Here is a 21,399-nt window from a genome sequence, read left to right as displayed (position 1 = left end):
TTTAAATGAGTTTATTTTGTGTAGAATTAAGTTTAAGAACTTCGAATTTGAATATAAAACAAAATTTTTCTTTTTTCCATATTCGGAAAACTATTATCGAAATATTGTAAATGCATTTGATCTGGAAAAACATGATTGAAATTTGATATGAAATGCAAAACAGAATTTAAACCAGGATTTCAAAGCAGCCTTTCATTTCTAATTTTTTATGATTATTCGAACTGAAAATCAAGAATCCTGAACTGGATACAGAACCCGAAATTTCGGAATATGAATACAATTTTGGTGATGGGAGTTATGGAATCAAAACCTCCGAAATAGGTTTTATTTAATTTAAAATTTGGACCTGAATTTCTATTAAGGGGGGGGTAGGGTCTAACACTTTCAAAAAATCGATTTTTTTATTTTTTTATTTTCTTATTGTAAAACATTTCAAGAATGTTGTGTCAAATTTTCAAGTCAATTGAAGCAAAACTAGAAATTATAGGCCTTTATCTCCTCCTATCTTATACTGCAAGAAAGCAAGAGCAGAAACTTCAAACGCGTTTTTCTCGAAAGCACATTTTAAAAGTCCGTGGACATTGTCATTTGAAAACTACTTATCCGATTCTTTTCAAATTTGGAACATATTCTCTACATATTAAATACCAGACCCCAACGTTTTTCTTTTTTGATTTTTTTTACTTTGGGGAGATTTTACAGGTGAAAAATGGCGGATTTTTTCGTGAAAAATCGTAGTTTTTACTTCAAACAGCCACAAAAATTTCATAAAAAAATTTTTAAGTTAAATAAAAACGTTGGGGTCCAGAAAAACATCTATTAAAAATATTTTGCTCTGATTTTTTGACTTCAGATGATTCTGTGCTGAGATACAGTGTCCACCGCAAATCCTGTTTTCTAAAAGGCATCCTCGAAAATGCTCCGTCACCGGCTCATTTTTCAATATTTTTCTACGAAAAAATTACTAAATGTTCTTTTAACAATGCTTTGTATAATCCAAAAAATTTGAATACATTTGTTTGAACTATAGCTCTAGAAAAAAATCGTGAAAATGGTGTTTTTTTTATACCCGTTAGACCCTACCCCCCCCTTAACATATGAGAAAATTTTGAAAAAGTGTAGCAGAATTTTGAACTTGGAATGGGTTTTTGAGTTTTGGGCATTAGCCTTAGTCAAGATTGTTACTCTTGATTAACCTTGCTCTTTTATCATAATTTTATTCTGAATTTAAAATTTTGAGTGTAGAGTGTAATACCTCGCTTGCTTTCTTGGATCATCATGGGGGGGGTTTAACCCCCAAAACCCCCCCCGTTCCTACGGCCATGGACCACACTTAAAATACTGTTCATGTGTTTCTGGAGGTGCTTGGGTGAATATAGGGTGTTCATACTTCATAGGGTGTTCAGGTAGACCACAATGCAATAAAATATAAGTTTTTTGATCGTCAGTTAAGTTCCGGAATCCGAAAAATCAAAATGATCAGATTTAACTTGCGACACATGAATAGAAAGCTCTTGATCTGTTCATGATGGGAAGAATTATGCTTTACATTAGTGGCATTTAACTTGGGAGCTTTTGATGCCTATGATTTAATAACTGTTTTCGGATGAATTTGGCGTCTTGCATTCGAATTATTTGCCAGATTTTGTCTATCAGTTTTTGTTCCAATGATATCAAGTGTTGAAATTTTGAAATTGATAGAACCCTGACGGCTGTAACGGACTTTTTTGTGTTTCGGAAATCATTGAGACTAGAGTAGGGTACATCTAATTTTTCCCCAAAAGACTTCGGAGGAAATCCAAAACCGAGATATTTAAAGTCATTCAACTAATGCCCATTTTCTGGAAGATGTGTAACTTACGAAGAGTTTAAAAATGTTCTTTAGAATATTCTTTTACTATTGACAAGTGAAAAGTCAGGGGTTGAAAATTCTTAGCTGGATTATTTGAAGGGATAGTAATATTTTGTGTTAAGCTGATAAACCTCACAAAACATAATAAAATATTGCATTACTAAAAGAGGTTTAATATAACGCGCATGTTAACTTTTCAATTAACTCAATTTTAGATTTGTGCATTTTTTATTTCTGCATGAGTCATTCAAGCCAGTTTCTTTTGTGCATATTAATAACGAATTGGTAGTTTGTTGCATACTTAAAGGCGCTTATCGCGCTCTCTGTTTATTACGTCTTGAGTCTTCAAGACTTTCATGAAAATTTACCACTACAGGCTCCAGAGAAAATAAAACCTGCAGAATGAATCAAACTGTTAACTGGAGTGACTAGTAAAATTGGATAAAAATGTTTAAATTTTAAATGAAACCTTCCAGCTCAAAAAGCTAATGGTATTTTATCTGTGTATTGTAATTTTTATTTCAAATGGAAAATTTCTTCATGTAATTATATATTCTTCATTTCCTGAGTTCGATTAAATTTTGCATTTTTTATTTTATAAATACACATTCATTCAAAGGCTCTATGAAATTTGATTAAAAGAACATTTTTAATTCTTCGAATTAATGGAAAGTTTAATTTAAACTCAAATGATTTGAGTGCTCAAACGACGAACCCTTGGAATCTTTAGTTCGAGCTAAGTCCGTGGCGCAGAGGATAGCCTCCAAGTATTCTAAGCCAAAGGTCATGAGATCAAATTCCGGTCACGGAATACGTAGTTTCTTTCCTGTGGGTTGGTGGTTTCAGCATTTGTGAGGTGCTAGCCGTCATATTCTCGAAAAATGGACGTTTAAAGTTAAGTAAAAGGATCCCGAGGGTGTTTGTGTTCACTATCTATTTCAATTTCTACAATGGTAAAACATTGTTAAAAATTACTTTCTAAAGATATGAAGAGCTTGGTTATATGGCTTAAGAATTTTTTAATCAGCCTTTAAAAATAAATGTAAATTTGAATAGAAGTGTATGTACTGTAAGAGTCTGCAACGTTTTCGAAAGATGCAGCGAAGAAAATTGTTCTTGATCCATTTACACATCCTTTCCAATAGAAAGAAAATCAAAACGACCTTCAAGGTTTGGTAAAAGAATTTTTTTATAAAAGGGAAGTTTGAGTGAAACCTACAGATTATTTAACAAATTGATAAATTCGTAGCATTTGAGTACAATGTAATATTTTATATTTTGGTCAGAAAAATTCATTTAAAAAAATCTGTAAATATACTTAAAATCTTCGTTTCATCCTGTACCTTAAAAAAATATGATTTTTAAGTCAAATTCTAAACTGCCTATTTCTCTTAATTATTTTTCCATGGTGTAAACAACAGTATTTTAGTTTTGTTGGTATGGTTTTCAGTTTATATTTCCCTAAAGCAACGAAATCCGGAATACCCTCATTTTTAAAAAATTAGAAGAATAAGGGTCCAAAAATACATATTCCGGCACGATTTTCCATTGAAATTTTGTTTGAACAGTGAATAGAATAAAAATTATTTAATTGGAGAAAATATTATATTGATCATGTGCAACAGTTGGGCTGCCGAATTTTCCCTTGCCGTATTGTTGCACATCAATGTATCTCTTTCACAACTTGATAATCAATTTGCTTGTCAAGATTTAATGATCAATTTGAGAATAACTCAATTCTTTGGAAGAAATTGTGTTTTTTTTAAATTTTTAGTTCCGAAAATGAAATAACTACAACATCGTCAGCCCAGAAATTAAAATATTATCATGTACGACTTAGGTTGATCCAAAGGATGAAAGTCTCTTAAAATAAAGAAAAAAAACTTAGGTTGAGTTACCCTTCTTTGAACCCTTTAAGCAATGGGTTTTCTTAATTCATAAGTTTCTTACGGTAGTTTTATATTTTTCAGAAAGCCCAAGTATAGTTCATTATCTTATCTGTAAGTTTCAATGAAAATTTTCAACATAGGTGTTGCTGTTGATGAAAGATTAACAAAGATATGAATGATCATAATTTCCAATTTTGATCCTACTGTTCCTGTTTTGGCACTGATCTGGTTTCTTTTATTGGAGCTAGATCAAAAATACCTACAAGCAGGTTGATTTTTCGAGAAAATAAAAAAAAATATTTAAAATTGAATTTTAAATCAAACATTATCACAAAAAAGTTCTAAATCTTTTTAACTTTTGAAAAATCACTCAATTTTTTTTTATAAATGTTCCAAATAATTTTAAAATTAGTCAGCACTGTCAGCAGCACAGTTGTCAAACACATTTGTGTTCAATTGTAGTTTACCTGTATTTGCATAAATCTAACAAAATGTTTTAGAAATGTTCAATATAAGTTCTAAAAATTTGAAATTAGCACTTTTTTTGTCGAATGGTTGGTATTGAAACAAAGTTTAGGTTATGTTAGATCTTAAAATGGTACATTATGATCGAAAGTGTCCTATTTCTGGGCTCTTTACAAGTTTTTCCGGATTTTCAATGTATTTTCTTATGTTTTAAGAAAAATAGGTAGTATAGATCATATTCATCACAGTGATAGTGTTTTCCTTTAAAACGTTAGCTTGGACAGCAAATAAACGCGTTTTTTCTTATTCGCTCTAATTTCTCAAAATGCGCCCCACTAACTGAGCTGTCTGTTTTAGCACAGAAGCGAAGATATATTTTTAAATACGATGAACGTTGTCCCTACTAGCATAAAAGTCTTATATGAAAAAACGAGCAAGCGAGAAAATGAGCTTTTTCTGTTTTGGAATATACAAAATTGTGACCATAATTTCCAGCATATACAAAAATTGTTTGTTGAAATGATTTCTAGGTTGTTTGATTGGGCTTTCATTACGACCTAGAGAACATTTTAATTGTTATGGGACTGTTATGCGGATCTATTTGAGACTACTTTCAAATCTACTCCTATAACAGTCCCATGCCAAATATATTTTTGACTACCATTGTACTTTCTAAACGTTTGATTCAATCCTTTCTGAGTTTCTTAAAGCAGTAATAAACAATGAAAACATACTTTTAGAAAAAAATACTCGTAAGTTTCATGTCGTCAGAATATTTTTACTATATTTTTCCAAAAAGTCATCCCTTCCATCTCTAAAACCTTTCTTCGAAGTCTATTTTAAATTGTTTTTACATCAACTAAGCCGAATCTTTTTAAGAAATGACTTAGATCAATGAGTCTAAAATTTCCTGACGAAAAAAACATTGAAAAGTAAAGATATTCGTTATATTTAACAAAGGGAAGTCCCATCATGGGACTCTCATGCGGGTATATTTCCTATGGGACAGCAACTGGTTGAATTTTTTTTTGAATTTCTAGATTAAACTTTTTTTATCTATCATTTATATTGAGGATCTATGTCAAAAATGATGAACTGTCAGGTTGGATGAAAATGAAGAAAATGCATATGGGACTGTTATGCGAGTAGGGCAGAAAACACCTTCCACAATATTCATATCAATTCGCAATCCTTATCAATTTTTAATATCAGTCAGGGTATGGACGTTCCCATTTGATGGAGATCGTGACAGATCAAATCAGATTATACCGTCAATAGGGGCATCAGGCAACAAACAGCTTGTGCATCAAAAGTTTCAAGGTTGATGGGATATCAAATTGACGTAGTTAGCAAATTCGTGGTTACGCCAGTTATTTTAAATTAACAAAAACATGCGATTTCCACACTTATAAGAATAATTTTTGTAATTTTTGTCATTTTTGTCATTTTTGTCATTTTTGTCATTTTTATCATTTTTGTTATTTTTGTCATTTTTGTCATTTTTGTCATTTTTGTCATTTTTGTCATTTTTGTCATTTTTGTCATTTTTGTCATTTTTGTCATTTTTGTCATTTTTGTCATTTTTGTCATTTTTGTCATTTTTTGTCATTTTTGTCATTTTTTGTCATTTTTGTCATTTTTGTCATTTTTGTCATTTTTGTCATTTTTGTCATTTTTGTCATTTTTGTCATTTTTGTCATTTTTGTCATTTTTGTCATTTTTGTCATTTTTGTCATTTTTGTCATTTTTGTCATTTTTGTCATTTTTGTCATTTTTGTCATTTTTGTCATTTTTGTCATTTTTGTCATTTTTGTCATTTTTGTCATTTTTGTCATTTTTGTCATTTTTGTCATTTTTGTCATTTTTGTCATTTTTGTCATTTTTGTCATTTTTGTCATTTTTGTCATTTTTGTCATTTTTGTCATTTTTGTCATTTTTGTCATTTTTGTCATTTTTGTCATTTTTGTCATTTTTGTCATTTTTGTCATTTTTGTCATTTTTGTCATTTTTGTCATTTTTGTCATTTTTGTCATTTTTGTCATTTTTGTCATTTTTGTCATTTTTGTCATTTTTGTCATTTTTGTCATTTTTGTCATTTTTGTCATTTTTGTCATTTTTGTCATTTTTGTCATTTTTGTCATTTTTGTCATTTTTGTCATTTTTGTCATTTTTGTCATTTTTGTCATTTTTGTCATTTTTGTCATTTTTGTCATTTTTGTCATTTTTGTCATTTTTGTCATTTTTGTCATTTTTGTCATTTTTGTCATTTTTGTCATTTTTGTCATTTTTGTCATTTTTGTCATTTTTGTCATTTTTGTCATTTTTGTCATTTTTGTCATTTTTGTCATTTTTGTCATTTTTGTCATTTTTGTCATTTTTGTCATTTTTGTCATTTTTGTCATTTTTGTCAAGAAGTAAGTTGCAACAAGCTTTGTTTTAAAAGCAAAATCAAATGAAACGTTTGAAAATTAATAGCTTTTAATATTCATAATGAATATGACACCAATTGCAGTAATTTTTGTTTTTGCTTAAATTAAATTTTAATTTTTTTGGCCAAAAAAAGTTTTTAATGAAAAAACATAAGGATGCTGCATTAGACTGAGTCGATTTGGGGTATTTTTTGAATTTCTCCAACCCTGGGAACTTAAAAGTTTCGTTTTGGTTCAAAACTCATTGATGATTTTTACAGAATTTTCAATTAACGTTTACTAGAGTAAATTTGGACTTTTTTGTTCGTATGGGAAAATTCAATATTTTGTACTGAAAAATCAACATCATTTTGGCTTTTCCTGTGGAACCGAGCCTGCTGATGGTTTTTGCGCCAATTTATAAATTCTCTAAAGGAAATTTTCCGCTTAAAGTATTGCGTGGAAAGAAGTCATTCAATATCTCGCTAGACACCTAGCAGTGATGTCAAATGATTTTATTGTTTATCAATGCCAAAAAACACAACCTTGTTAAACCGCTTATAACTTTTTCTCCTTAATAGATACGATGTTTCGACAAAGTTGTTCAGCGGAAAATTTCCTTTAGAGAATTTATAAATTGGTACAAAAACCATCAGCAGGCACGGTTCCACAAAAAAAAACAAAAGTGATGTTGATTTTTCAGTACAAAATATTCAATTTTCCCACAAAAACATAAAAGTTCAAATTTACACATTTAAACGTTACTTAGAAATTCTGAAAAAAAAAATCATGGATGAATTTTGAACCAAAACGAAATTTTCAAGACTCCAGGGTTTGGGAAATTGAAAAATGACCCCAAATGTACTAAGTCATACGCTGCATACATTTAGGGATGAAATATACTACAAGAATTTTTTTAGCTGAAATCACAAAAAAATAATGTTTGGATGAATGAAATTTTAAAATTAACAAAGGCGTGATGCAAAACAATTATATTCCAGCAAACGAAAACGAGAATATAAAGGTAAACCTTGATTTGCATTTAAGCCCAGACTGGTAACTGAATTATAAAAATATTTAATTAAAAAAAAATTGGTGATTGTCCGAAAAATACTTTAACTTCAACAGTGTTGGTATAGCATAATTCAACCAATAAACATTTTGTAGGGTATATCATTAAGCCAATCCTTCATAGTGGGTTGAAAAATTTTTCGGCATTGAAAAATGTTAAAACTTCTACATCTTTTGAACAATTTCTTAAATTTTTTATGAGAATTAAATATTTTAAAAATAATCCCACGATATGAGAAAATTTGTTATCATTAAATGATAACTTAATTATATTATATTGAAATAAAGCTTGAACAAGTTATGTGGTACACAAATGTTGCATTTAATCCTGCTGATGTATGATAACCCGTTTGAGGGGATTTAATAGAATTATTCCTTTTTCAAAATAAGCTCTCGTATAAAACTTCGAACTTCTAGCCCTCATAGCTACTGTCGAGTTGTCAAGTTGTCAAAATTTCAAAAGCTGTTTCGATACACAGAAGAAATTAGAAATTTTTGAACCTCGATCCTAAATTTTAAATTTGTCAAATATCCTTTAGATTTTTTTTTTAAGTTTACCTCTCAATAACCTAATGCAATTAAATATCGCTAAAGAAAACATTTTTTTTCCAAGTCAACAAGAAAAAGAATTCTCACTTACCACAAATCAAAAACCGCCAAGTTCACATTTAAACAAGTCCATTAGCAGAGATCTCTTCTTCGGCTTCTTCCCATTCCAGAAGTGACCATCGGCGATCCAGTTCCTTATCCGTGGTGCCTTGCATGACCTTACTGCTGCAAATAATTGATTTCCACTTTTTCCGGCAACTTCAATCAGACCACCTTAATTCGTTCGGCTAGACGCCTTAAAACTCAACCAAGCATCAAATCCACTTGTCAATATCCTTGCGAATTTGGCAAATGATTCGTTTGATACTTCCCCTCTCACAGGTTGAAGCCGTCAACATTAATTGCTGATTTTTTTTTCTCTTCTGTCGATTCCGTCTTAAACTACCTTCTTCCAGGGCGATCGATTTCGATTGGGGGTTTTTTATGAGGTGCTTAATATTTTCTTTAATAATACTTTCGGTGACGGGGTATGACTAAGATATTGACACGCACTTGAAACTTCAATTGAAAAGAAGAAGAGTGGGGGAGTCACTTAAATCAGCACTAACACATTAGGAATCAACCCGTTTTTTTTTTTTTCAAATTCCAAAAGAAAAAAACTAGTCACAATGGTAAATTCACACAGGACAGGTTGTCCTTTCTTCTTTCTGATTATTATTCGATTATTCACATGGAAGGTTGTCGACAGAGCTTGATCGCAAAAATTTCCTACCACTTGACGACCAGTTCTGTCTGAATCATTCACTTCTGGCTGGAATCGCCAAAACTTGACACTGTTGCGGTCAGCTCCAGTTGAATCCGCCTCACCGAACGTCCTTGATTGAGCTGTTGTTGTTGTTGATACGATCGCTGAAGCGTATCGCGCCTTTGGACGTTCTTCTGCGTCTAGACTTTTCCCACAATTCAAGAACTGGTTCGCTTGAATCACTGTGTAAGTATTCTTTGTCGTTCGGACGCTCGATTTCAATTAAAACTCTTCAATTAACACAATCATTGTTTGGACCCTAGCAAAAGTGATCGTCAGCCCCTCAAAAAGTTGCAGCACTTTCACTTCCCTCCACAAAACAATGTTTGACCCATTAACCAAATACGGAATACACCACCCACGATTCCGGACTATTTTTGAACACTCTAAACTCACCAAGCAAAAGTAGATCACACACGCGACGCGACTAACTCGAAGCACCGGGATGGACTAACGTTAGAACCTTGCGAGGAGCGGAAAATTTTCCCCAAAACCACCTCGAGGGAAACTCAAAAGGAAAAGCGATTGGTGGAAAACTCGAACCAATACCGCTCCACAAAATTCTAAGCTGAAAACCGTTCCAATCACATTGGCAAAAACTCGACAAACTCGACGACAGCACTCAACTTCAGACTTCGCGCGCGATCGGCAACGGAATAAGGCAGAGTCAAGTTGAGCTTAGTAGACGGAGTCTTGGGGAGGAACTCACTCTCCCTCTGTTGATTCAAACTACTCGAGCGACTTAACACGTGCGTTTCAACTGACACGCGCCAAACGATACCGAGGTGTTCATTTTCATTCAAACCAGAGGTACACTATAAAGCAGTGCTGCCAAACGTCATATTTAAAAGCCATGCGCCACTCAGAAGAAGAGAGAGAATTCATTAGTAGCTCTTGCGTTCGTTAAAACCTACAGGATTCACTCCCTAAGCTCTGCGATCAATCAAAATCTCTTCATTCCATTCCCCCCGGGGTGGAAGTTTGAATTTGCTAGCTAGGCAAACTGAACTTGACGCCACACCGTTTGACGATGCCCGATAACCGGTTCAATTTGTGCCTAAAGTGAGGGGAAACGCGTGTGAGCAGAATGGTTTGGGAGCATGAAATTGTCAATCGGTAACCGTTGTAAGTTGATTTTGTCCATCAGGTGGGATGCCACCCGGCAGGTGGCGAAGACTTTTGTTTTTGTTTGATTTTTTTTTTGGGAACAACTTTCCCCCGATGATTGTATTTCGTTAGAAAAAGTAACATATAACTTCGAAAACTTCTAAAAGTAAAGTCTGAAAAATGATTTGAAATAGTGCGATCAATTTTTGAAAGCTACAAAAAAATCTGTGGACGCTCATATTTCATTTTGTCCCTTAAACATCAGTTGCTTGATTATTCAAATTATCAAAGAATACGCTTGAGAACGTTTAGTTTTTATAAGGCCTTCATAAATTTTCAATCCTTCTTTTATCGCTCGGAGTTGAAACCTCACGAGGTGAGGGTATTAAAAATAATCTTAAAAAAATTAAACACAAGCTTCATAAAATTGCAAAATTCCTACAGAGCACAAACATCGAAAAACCGATTTTTTTTTCAAATCGAATATAAAAAATATCGGGAAAACAAACTATGGTGAATTCTCGTCTTCCACATTTAATGTTTGTTATTTTATAATTGTGAGAATATCACAATAATTTTTGATTATTTTTTAGCAAAGAAGATTTTCATTTCCCTTCTCGGATTTCTTTTTCTAAAAACGGGGATCGGGGTGACAAAATTTAAATTTGAGATTTTTTCCCGGCTTATATGGTGCATATTATTTTACATTTTTTGGCGCTTGGAACATTTTGAATGATTTGGAGATCTAAAATCAACTGGTTCTTTTTGTGAGATATCTTTGAATTTACTGTTATGACGAAAATTTAGCTTAGGAAGCATCCATTTATTACGTAACGCTCCGAGAGGGGAGGGGGTGAGCGTACCAAAGTCAGCAAAAAAGCTCTGGACTTCAACATCTTTGATGCTGGTTTGTATTCCAAAGATTCTTTAGGAGATTTCTATAAAATCTGATCTGCATTCTTTTGAAAACCGATTATTACGAAGAATATTTTATACACACAAGCTAAGCGATCAATTAACAAACGTAGATCAATTCGTAAGATGGCTATCAAAAAGTATGAACAGAAAGTTGTAACTATTGAGAACTAAGACGCAATCAGGACAAATGTGGTCTCCGATAGTAAAGATCTGGAAACATGTTGTTGTATAATTGGATCTTCAATAACTTGTTGTCTCATATTGACCAAATCCTCAAACAGCTTTTGTTTTATATATTCAAAAGAAATTTTAAATCTAATTTAAATCTTTTGCGAGCCTTAGAAGAACAAAATTTTAAAACATGAAAGGATGTGGGGGGGGGGGGGTATGTTTCAGTGTTATGTAATTTTCATAGGGGAGTACGTTGCAGCGTTACGATTTGTGACATACGGGAGGGAGGGGGTAAAAAAATTGCATTTTTTTTACGTTACGTTATTTATGGATGCCGCATTATAAGCTTCATCGAAAATAAAACTTAAACGTTACTTTCAGAAAAAAGCAAGCCATTCCACGAAAAAAGTCGCCCATTTACATGACGGATTTGAAACCGCGGAAAAAACCTTTGTGCAATTTGTATAAACATTAATTTGTTTGGTAATTTGTTTGAAAATTTGAAAACTCAAGAAAACTTCCATCTTTATATACTTCGAACAATTGAGTCGAACAAGGTGGGGTATAAAATATGTAGCTAAAATATCACAATTGGTATAATAAAAAGTAATTTAATAAAGATTCCGGTGAAAAAATAAATCTCTATAATTCTTTAGTCTATAACTATTTGGTACCAACTTGAAAAATATTTTCTTCAAACATTGGATGAACGTGTGACCAAGATGCACCCAACTAAATCAGAATCTTACTGTTATACTAAAAACTCTAGAGTTATTCAGTTTTGTCTAACATAAACTATAAAAATTGTGCTTATTTTGAGAAAACGACGTACCTATTTAAAAGATTTTCTTTTCATCACAGAATTCAAATTGAGACTACAGTTGGATTTTTCCAGTGTAAGTCAGTAAACTTAGTAAAAATGTTCCAAGAAAAAAAGCGGAACATTTTGAGAAAAACGACAGCGGGACATTCAACAAAAATGGGAGACAAGCGGGATGGCAACCCTAATATAAACTCCAACAGATAAATGTTTTCACTACAGCAGCACCATCTGCTGACAGAAAGGTCAATATTTATCTACAGTTGGGTTTTTCAAACGGATCGTGTACACGTTTGACATTCAAGATACACGCTGATCTGTTGTTTATTCAATTTTGAAATAAACCTACTCATGGTGCACTCTAACATGCTTTTATTTAGTTTTGAAAGAAAAAATGCAATCTGATCAATGAAAATGAGTACCTAGCTTTTTTTTGTGCAATTTAAATCTCGGTTTTTGAAGAGTTTAAACTCAAATAATATAAAAAAGAATTGCAAACGTAAATGATGGTTCAATGTTTTCAGGAGTACAGATACAATTCAGTCCAAATTTTAACAATTGCATACGTATCGATCTCAAACCAGTACTTGAATTATTCCACTATTTATAAACGGTAGAAAATGGTAGTATCGAATGGGTGATCATTAGACGCTTCTTTCAACCAAAATATCATCGGAAGTATTTAGAAATTCATGTCAATTTACTGATTTTTAATTTATGGCATCTGTCATATAAAATCGAATATCCATCATGGCAAATCTTGCCCACGTTAAAGCCATCGACCAGATGAAGAACGTTTTACGATTTGTTGTAGAATTTCAAGTTAGCATTTCGATGTTCTGAACAAAAAGCTACAAAACGTTGCTCAATTTTCAGCATTTTTTTGACTCTGTGACACTCCTTATTTTGAGTTCAAATTACTTATCGTGTACGTGTTTGTTTTAAAAATTAGTTGGAGCTAAAAAACCAAATTGTAATAAAATATTACCTGTAAGCACTCAACAATTTGTTACAACAGTTATTGAAGAACGGCCATTTCGATAATGCATTAAAATACGCAGTTGTGTGTAGTTGATTGTTCATTGTTACGGAGATTTGGTGGGCAGAGTTGTTTTTCCGAAATCGAAAATTACTCGAGTCAGGTTTCAAAAACAAACTTACAAGGAAAAATAGTTAAGGTAAAAGTTGGTTTCTGTAATTTATTTATTTGGAATCGTTATTTCTGTTTGTGATTACAGCAGTTCATTCTAGAATTTTGATATGAATGATTTCAAAGCTTGTGGAAGCACAAAACATTGAGAAAGGAAGAATCCTATTACCTAGTTATTTTCATAAATAAGCTCTCAGAGCACCAATGATCCAGAACTTTAACACAAACGAACCAAACTCCTACCGGAAGAGAATTCAATTGCATGGAAACCAAATTTGTTTCACATTGCTTGTGAGCAAAATGTAGGAAAAAATCAAAGTAAGTTGTTATTAAATTTTAATGCATTGGCCTCAAATATGTACTGCATGCAGTGCTTGCAATCCCGAAGAAGAAAAATACAAAACCTTTTGCTTTGAATTGTGGGAAAGGAAAAAAATCCTAAGGTCTCACTGTGCAAAAAATCATAAGCCATAAATTTCCACACAGATTGCCATTGAAATAATGTTTGATATAAGAGTAGTTTTTGATTTTTATTTCATGTTTACATAAACTTTAGATAAGGAAAGAACTATAAAATATAAAGTCGCTGAAGTTTCTGATGTGCTTTGAATTGTTTGTCGGAACGTTGTTTTCTACTGCCATTTTGCTATTCCTGTGAGCAGTCAAATGAAGTAGTGCTTCAATTTTGTGCATATAATTCGACTTAAAATTTAGCAACGAAGATTGATTTCCAGAAGTAAACAAAAAACAGCTGAAATGTATAACTTCCAAAAGTAAAATCTTTGAAAATTATGTATATAACAAATTATGTCATTCAGAATTGATATCTTTTTCATGTGTTTCTTTCACATTGCCATTGCATTTAGTTTTGAACTTTACACAATAACATTATTGTCAAAATTTTCAAATGATTTTGAATAATTTATAAAATAACCGAAAGTGAATTTGGAAAAGCTACACAATCATCAAAAACTTATAGTTTCAGTTAAACTAAGGTTGCCAGAATTTTTTCGACTCCCATCCGGGCCTAGCAATTCCGGGCATTTTTTCAAAAAAACCTGGCAAAATCCGGGCATGGATTTCAATTTTTCAAATCCAAAAACCGGGCAAAAGCTGGGCAAAATTTAGGTGTAATTATGCATAAAAGCAAAGAAAAAATGCAAAAAAAATTAAATTAATATTTTATTAATGTAATTGCAGACTTCCAAAAACTTTTTGGAACACTTAAATATTTAAAGGTTTATAAAAGTAAATCAACGAAATTATTTGAAACAACTGTTGAAAATTTCCATACAGTAAATCGATTTTGCTGTAACTTACTCAAAAACTTTGATTTTCTTTTGATTTCTTTGTGAAAATTGTGAAAAAATCCGGGCAAAATCCGGACTTTTTGCACGATATCCGGGCAACCGGGCCGGACCGGACTTTATCGAAATTTTGCATCAAATATCCGGGCAAACCCGGATAAAACCGGGCAATCTAGCAAGCTTAAGTTAAACATTTTAGGTGAATCCGTGTATCTTTCACTGTAGATATTTTCATACTTTGATTATCGTTTATTCTATTTTTTTTTATACATTCAGGCTTGCCCATGGATTCAATAAAAATTCGTCAAATCTGACCGGGATGTCTTTCAAAACTTTCTGAATTTTTTCCGAGTTTATTCAAATTATTTGCTTAAGGCAACCAAAAAAAAACTAACATTTCTTTATGAAAATTTTTAGATTTTGTGTTCACAAACGATTTAAAAAAAATTGACGTAATTTTTTGTTCAATCCTAACATACGATCTAAACACTGCTTCTTTGATTCAATAAAAAGTTATTTTCTTTTATCTTCCTCTTGTTTGTTTATGTTCTAGACTCTGTTGAGATTTGCCCTTTTTAACAAATTATTCGCAAAAAAATCTCCTGAATTGCTCGACCCCATGGTAGAAAGTATGGTATGCTTAAGGTTTAAGATCATCGTTTTTTTTGTAAACTATTTTGAAGATATCTTGCTCAAATTCAATACCAAATCAGCTTTTAAATTGTTTTGCACCGGTTTCGACGTGTTTTATCCCAAATTTAACAAAAAAAAACCATTCTCTTTTGTGATTAACGCCCTTAAACCGACAAGTCATCTAATGTCCTTAACTTTCAGATAACATTTTCAAAATCAGAGAGACTCATACTTGAAAATTTAATTAAATATAAGTTTACTTTTTGAACGAAACAATTGGCGTTGAGGATCAAAAATATGGTAAAAAAGTGCGAAATAAGAATATAAGAGTTTTTCTACAAAAATCAAGAATATTTATCTTAAATAACAGTGCTTATGTTAATGATAATGTTTCTACAAAATATTTGAATAGATCCCTGCATTTTTCGAGGTTTTCCAGTTCCCCAAAGGTTTTAAAGGGGTTTTTAAGAGATGTTCCGAGAAGAGTAGTACCGTAAAACGGGGTAACTTTCAACACCGGGGTAACTTTGACCTACAATCAATTTTTGCACAGTATTATCAATAAATCAGTCTATAGGTTGAACTTTTGAAAACTGTTCTCTACGTTTGAAAGCCTATTAATTGAGTTTCAAATTGACAAAATCTGGTTTGTATTTAAAATTGATTTCTGTTAGAAAATAATGTAATTTCAAAGTCTTAAAATATCTATTTTTTTTCAAGGCATGAAAACAAACAGCTCTCCTGATGAAATTAAAAATCATTAAGAAGCAAACGGGTTGTTGAATGTGAAAGAACTACGTTTTTCTTTGATAAATTTTTGATTTAAAAAAATAAGGACATTTTTAAAGAGTAAGCCCGTATTGGAAAAATGGATAGGAACCCTATCAAATGGACAACTTTAAAGAAAAAATGAATATGGAAATCATGAGAGGGCTTAGGGAAATGTGAGAATGTTAAATTTCATTATTATTTTGTAGCTCAAACTATTTAGCAATTATTTTAATTTTTGCCCCTAAATGTACGCACCATAATAGTTATTTTTTCGCGTTTGAATGTTTTAAAAGAAAACGTTAAAAAGCAAGTTAAAATTGATAAACTAGCATTTGTGAAAATTAGAAAGGTGTTTTGTATTCTTTAAGTTCAAGAAAACTTGTAAAAAACCGTCAAATTAGAGACTGATCAATGAACATCAAATTCAAGACTGAGACGAAATCGATTTTTAAATCAAATTTGAAGTGGTCTAATAAATTTCTGCAACCATGTTTAACGTTCATAGAAGTCCAATTCTTATTTAAAAAAATTGTAAACATGCCACATTCCCCTTTTTAGAAAAAATAAACAAAAAATAAGGAAAAAAGTGATCAATATTACCCCGGATTAGTGTACTAAGGAATTTGATATTAGAGCTGTAATACTTTACCAAACTGCTTATTTTCTTTATGAACATGACGTAAAATGATGAAACAAACATTCTGGATTAATTATGAACCTGAAAAAACAAGTTGAAATTCAAAAACTTAGTTTTTTTTTCATTAACCACACCTTTCCAGTTTCTTAGTCGTAGATGGCAGTACTATCTTGCAGTTTAACCCAAATTATGTCTCAACATTGATTTTCCAGGTTTATTAAGGACTAGCTGATCCCATACGAACTCCGTTTCGCATTCAACTTGGCACATGTCATGAACAGTTTGTATGAAAGTCAATTGCAAGTATTTTCCAGATGCGCTTCTGAAGTCATTATTATGTAATAATTGCAAAAATAATGGACTATCACTTTGTCTGTCGTCGGCAACTAAATTTGAAATCAGGAATCAATTGAACGTGCCAAAAAAACCCGTGTATAAATTTTGACTCAATCGTTGCATAACAACGCAATCATTGCAAAAAGGTTAAACCCCTTTCGGTGGCCTCTTATACTATCTTTGATACCTGAAATAGGTTGCCCTTCCCTCATAGCTCCCGTATGCAAATTTTCAAAGTGATCCATTTATAATAACGTCAATATTGCTTAAAAACAGTGAAAAAATTTTTTATATGGACGACCCCTTCCGTCGAACCCTGGCAAAACATTTGACATCTGAAATCGATTGCTCGTCCCTGAAAACTACCGAGTGCAAATTTCCATCCCAATCCGATGTAAAATAACGACGATATTGCAAAAATATTTAAAGGTTAATATGGACGACCCCCTTTGCCGGCCGCTTACACTGAATTTAATACCTGGAATCCATTGCTCGTCTCTCAAAACTCTCGTGTACCAATTTTTGTCTGAATCCGATGTATAATAACGACAATATCGCATGAACAGTGAATAGTTAATATGGACGACCCCTTTCGTCGACCCCTGATTTTAGTTTGGATAAGTGAAATCAGTTGTTTGTCGCTAATAACTCCTATGTGCAAATTTTCATCCCAATCCGATGTATAAAAACGTCAATATCACTAAGTTACTGAAAATTTAATATGGACGACCCCTTTTGCCGGCCCCTTACAATGAATTTGGTACCTCAAATCGATTGCACGTCACTCAAAACTATCGTGTACCAATTTTCATCTCAATACGATGTATAATAACGCCAATATCGCAAAAACAGTGAACAGTTTATATGGACGACCCCTTTGGCTGACCCCTTACACAAAATTTAACACCAGAAATCAATTTCTCGTCTTTCAAAACACTCATGTGCAAATTTTCAACACGATCCGACGAAATGTAACGTCAATATCGCAAAAACAATATTTGTCTTGTATGAACGACCCCCTTCAGAAGGGGTCATCCGAAAATCTAAAAACATTTTTCATCCTTCCTGGTCCTAATGAGCATCCATGCCAAATGTCAGCTCTCTAGCCCTTGAGACGGCTGAGTCTATAGAGGACAAACAAACAAACAAACAAACAAACAAACAAACAAACAAACATACAGAAATTGCTTTTTATATATATAGATATAAATCATTTCGAGGTAGTTTTCCAACACAGTTTTGTTGGAGTTCACGCTGCACAAAGCTTTTCCGGATTTGCAAAAAATCTCCAGCACAAGAATATACCACCTACTGAAGTTTCTGCTCATCTCAACTTCCGATTTAATTGCAATTCATACCAGTAATACTGCTAGCCGTCTGGTATATCATACTCTTTTGAAAAGTACAACATTATTTTGATTATAGGTCCAAGAAATTCACTTTTTAGTGACCTTGATGCAATTCTTTTTTTTTATTAAGTGGTCTTGTATTTTCCAAGGCATGCACACGGTACCAAGTAATTATTTCTTGGCCAAACCCATGCAGCTCACCTTAATTAATCCCGAATATTCGAAAATAGGTCTGAATTCGGTTAAATAACAAGAAAAAGTTGCCATCTATTACTTAAAACTAGAGAAATAGTTAGTATTTTTTTGCCTTTCTTTCAGAAAGGTATAGTTATCGGTCGATTTGGGAGATCATTAATTATGGGTCTTAGATATACCTTTATAGGTACCTATCGAATCAGCTCGACGAGTTCAGACGATGTCAGTGTATTTGTATGTATTGGTGTGATTTTTTATAAACTTTGTCACTACGTTTTTGCGAAACTGAAAAGTACAATAAAAATGATTTTTGTCTTAAAAAATTTGATTTTTTTCCCTCTTCAATGTATAAAAGAAAGAAAAAAAAACAAAATAGTTTGAAAAATAAATTTTCATAGTAATTATCATCAAATCATCACTCCAAAAAACGTGTCAATTGGCCTTGCTAGCCACAACCAGCAATCACTAAAATCAAGATTATCGTATATATGACGTCAAATTATACGTGACGTCATAGATACGCGCTTGCTATCTAAAAGTATGGACCTGTCGATGTGTGGAAGGGAGAACAGACAGGCTTCACTCCCACTCAGGTTTGATGTCATCGTGACAGAAACCGTGTAGGAGGAAGACGACAGTTCTAATTTTCCCAGCTAATGGTTGTATTTTTTCAAAATAATGGTTCAGTTTGAAACCGAACCATTTCAAAAATTTCGGAACCGAAGCTCCAAATTATTGAACATAAAAATGGTTTTCACCAAGGGGTACGACCCCGAAATTTGTGAAGTCGTTGGTGAGTACCTCATGCCCACACTGCATGGTACGAAAGCGATAGTAACTTCGCCCAACATTATATTCAGGAACAGATTGCTCTGAGAAGGGGAAAACAACACGGGTACGCGGACGATGTATGCACATCCTCTCATCTTCTCACGTGCCGTTCGTGCTTACGAAGCTTTTTCTTAAGCAGCAACGACAGGAGAGTATTTCGCCCGTGAAAGCAAATTAAATCTAATAAGACAAATGCTACTGAATCCTCTCGAGCTTTAAGCTCTCGAGCTTGTTTTTTTGTTCCCTTTTCTCTTCCTCTCTTCAGATCGAACGTTGCGTTGTTGTTGTTGGGGTTGGTGTCTACACCCATAGAAGAGGTTGCAAAAATTCAATGCCTATTTAGCATATCTCTGTGCCGATAATGCGCTGAAATGTGTACTGTGCCGAAGACGGTATGTTTGAAAACCCGTAACTGGCATAAGGACTCGGCTTCCAACCAAAATTATGCATGACCACTACATTCAAGCGAAACAAGAAAAACATTTTATGGGATTGCTTTCCTATTGGATAATTCATCCCAGAAACAAGAAAATAAAAATAACAACCACAGCGCCGCAGTGAGAATAGAACTCAAATTACCAATCATATCGTCTTGCCAGTCCGACATTTTAACCAGTGTACTATTCGAGCTTCATGCAGGACGAGGGTTATTTGTCGTAGGCTTTCTGTCACCGATCAATCACAAAACAAGCGCACAACGGCGGCTTCCCGGCGTTTGGCCTCCTTTCAATGCATTCCTTTGACTTGCGATGGAAACGGAAAAGGGAACGGGAGTGAAGGAACGGGAAACCCATTGAATGAGAACTGTGCTTTGCTTACTGCCTGCTATTACATATACTTCTTCTTCTTCTTCGTTTTAGTTTTTTTGGCCAGAGAATGGAACTCTATAACACCACTTTTCACTTCAGTTCACTACATTCGATTTAGCGTTTGCGGTTCATAGATTTGTGTATAGTGTTGCCAATTTTTTATATTTTGAATTTTGCTTTTTCTAGAAAGCTCAGAATTTCTTTCATTCGATTTTCGTCAAAATCTTGAATCAGCTCGAGAAGATTGTTGAATTTTTCCCAATCATAATAGTTTCGTAGATGATTGTACTTTATGCAGTTTAGAATAGCATGTTCACTGGTGAAAGGTACTTCACAAAGATCGCAGATTGATGTGTCTCGTACTCTCATTATTCCTAGCCAATATGGTGAGAAATCGTGGCCACTTAATAGACGATTCATTATTCGAACCTGAATATTATTCAGATTGGTATTCCAATACCAAGGCTTTTCATTGTAGGAAGATTGGAAACGATAGAACTTCGTTCCTTTATTCGTGATAATTGCATATTCCTTGTACCATTCATTAATTGAATGGAACCATTCTTTTTTCGCTGCGAGTGTCTTGTCACTCAGACGAAATTTATTTATCATAACGCATGGACTCGATAATCCCTGTTTAGCTAATTGATCCGCTTTCTCATTCCCGACTATTTGAATGTGTGCTGGTATCCATTGGATAGTCGTTCTTTTCAATTCAGCTAGTGTTAATATCTGATAGGTCAACTCATCGAATTCTTTTATTTCGAGGTGGTTTTTCAAAATCATGCATGATGCTTGTGAGTCTGTAAGGATCAGATTTCTGGTTGTAGCTTCTGAATCGATATTTTCTAGTGCTGTTTTTATCGCAATCAGTTCAGCTGTAGTGATTGAGACTTCATTTGCCAATTGTATGCTAATTTCTCTGTTGTTGTATTGTTCAAAAACTCCTATTCCACACTTATCTTTGCTTTTTGAAGCATCTGTGAATATTAAGTTGTAGCAAGGATATTGTGTGTTGAGCATGTTCATAACTTCTTTTCTCATAACATCTGCTGACTGTTGTTTTTTTCTAATCTGTGTTTCTTTTATTTGTTCTTGGACTGTGACGGTGATTGTTGTTTCGTTCACTCTTCGCTGTATGTATATTTGTTGAAATTCAGATGCATTTTTAAGAAATACTTGTTCTAGAAAACTGTATTGTCTTTCCAAATTTCCTGTCCTATTTTCTAATGATTGTAGTTGTTGCGCTATTAAATCGTTTCTGTAAATATGTTGTGTGATACGTTTTTTCGCAAGGTATGTTCTCTTAAGGTGTAGTGGACCTTC

Source organism: Uranotaenia lowii, chromosome 3 (assembly GCF_029784155.1).
Source record: "Uranotaenia lowii strain MFRU-FL chromosome 3, ASM2978415v1, whole genome shotgun sequence".
NCBI lineage: Eukaryota > Metazoa > Arthropoda > Insecta > Diptera > Culicidae > Uranotaenia > Uranotaenia lowii.
The sequence above is the reverse complement of the archived record's forward strand: the minus strand, read 5'-3'. Positions refer to the sequence as shown.